We start from the raw sequence: 2,388 nt of genomic DNA, 5'->3' as shown, positions 1-2,388 counted from the left end.
GCCCGCCAGGAAGTTGACACCCGCGCTGCGCTAATCACAGCCAGGCAGACATTTCCTGATGCTCGGCTGCAGAGATCGGGAAATGTCTGCCTGGCTGTGATTAGCGCAGCGCGGGTGCCAACTTCCTGGCGGGCTCCGCACGTGTTCTATGCGAACACGCTGGAGCTCATCCTTACTCTCAAGCCTGCCTTGCATACACACGGTCACACAAAAGTTCTCTGAACTTTCGAGCATTAAGAACGCAGTGACGTACACTACAACAAGGCGTCAAATTGTTTCCGAGCATGCATGTGTATTTTTACCGTCGGAATTCCATACAGACGAAACGGTTCTCCCGCTAGGATTTTTTCCTGACAGGAAAAGAGAGATCCTGCTCTCTTTTTTTTTACTGGCAGTTTTCCTGTGGGAAAAAGTCTGATGGAGCATACACACGGTTGGAAACCGGTCGCATGCACGGGGCATTGGGCTCCGTTCACATCTTGGCATATCGGGCGACAATCACAGTAAAATCACACAAACAGAATCGCGGGACGCCTGTTGCCCAAAATAAGCTCTGGCAATTATTGTGGGCGACAGGCATCTGGCCATGCTGTTTGCGCGATTTTACAGAGGTTGTCACCCGACGAATCGCGTTTGGGGTGCTATTGAAAGTGATAGGGACAGCATCCCGCGATTTGCCGCTAACTTTTTTTCAGGAGTTTGCACCTAAAGATTCAGGAGCAGTGATTTTGATGATGCCTAAATAAAAAAAATGAATAATTCCTTTAAATATTGTACCTGCTGGGTGTCTATAGTATGCCTGTGAAAACATCTTTGAGAACCCGGGTCTTGCCCCAGGGAACATGTATCACTGGAAGAAAAGTTTTAAAAAGTCCTGAAAAAAACGATCGTTTTTTAAAACTTTTTTTCCATTGATACATGTTCCCTGGGGCAAGACCCGGGTTCTCAAAGATGTTTTACAACAATAACTTGCATATTAGGCTTTAAAATGAGCACTTTTGAATTTGAACGTTCGAGTCCCATAGACGTCAATGGGGTTCTAACTGTTCGGTCCATTTGAAGGTTCTGGTGCGAACCGAACGGGGGGGTGTTTGGCTCACCCCTACTCCTGACACAGTTTGCCATCTCCGCCCTGGGCATTGAATGACACTGAGTCATAGCAACCCTATAATAATATTATTTATTATTTACTGTCTGTGTCACTTACCTTAACTTTCTTTCCCAGACACAACAGTAAGTGAAAGAAAATCTCAGCAAAGCAAGGGGAATTCCCACTGAAACAAGTATTCCCTTTGGAAGAATTACCCACACCTTTTGCTTCTTGGGACAACTCTAATGCCGCATACTCACGATCAGAAATTCCAACAACAAAACCGTGGATTTTTTTCAGACGGAATCTTGGCTCAAACTTGTGTTGCATACACACGTCACACAAATGTTGTAGGAAATTCCGAACGTCAAGAACGCGGTCACGAACAACAGGTACGACAAGCCGAGAAAAATGAAGTTCAATGATTCCGAGCATGCATAGGATTTTTGTGCATCGGAATTGCATACAGACGATCGGAATTTCCGACAAGAACTTTTCTTGTTGGAAAAATTGAGAACCAAATCTCAAACATTTGTTGTCGGAAATTCCGACAGCAAATGTCCGGTGGAGCATACACACGGTTAGAATTTCCAGCCAAAAGCTAACATCGAACATTTGTTGTTGGAAAATTCAGATCGTGTGTACGCGACATAAGGCTCCACCCTGGCTTTGGCCAATTACGGCTCTCTGTACTGACGGCGCTGTGATTGGCCAAGCATGCAGGTCATAGTGCATGCTTGGCCAATCATCAGCGCGCAATGCCGCAGTGAATTATGGGCCCTGGCGCGTCACTCGAATTTGGCACGAACGACCCGTTTTGTTCGTATTTAGACGAACAGCCGAACAGACGATGTTCGAGTCGAACACAAGTTCGAATCGAACGCGGAGTTCATCCCCAGTCAGGAGTACAAAATAAAAAGAGTGCAGGTGTCTGGGGTGTGTAACATACAGTGTAAGGGTCTGTAGAGGGAAAGATTTCCCCCCACAAGTGATGCTCTATCCCACTTTACCCTTTCAACAAAAATACGCACTTCTTTTCATCTCAAACAATCTAGCACTAATCTGCACATGCAGCCCTCCCAGCACAAATTCTCTTTCTCCAATCCCCCCTCCAAGCACAAATCCTTTCTTGCCTTCTAAGCATGGGATCTTCTCCATCCCTATCACCCCTCTCATTATAAATCCTCTTCCCCACCCAGCACAACCCCCCCCCCCCCCAATTACTACATATGGTACAAATCCTCTTATCCCCCAAATAATCCCTCCTTCACATATACTCCCACCCAATTCCCCCACCT

The sequence above is a fragment of the Rana temporaria genome, chromosome 3 (assembly GCF_905171775.1).
Source record: "Rana temporaria chromosome 3, aRanTem1.1, whole genome shotgun sequence".
NCBI lineage: Eukaryota > Metazoa > Chordata > Amphibia > Anura > Ranidae > Rana > Rana temporaria.
Note: the sequence above shows the minus strand (reverse complement) of the source record.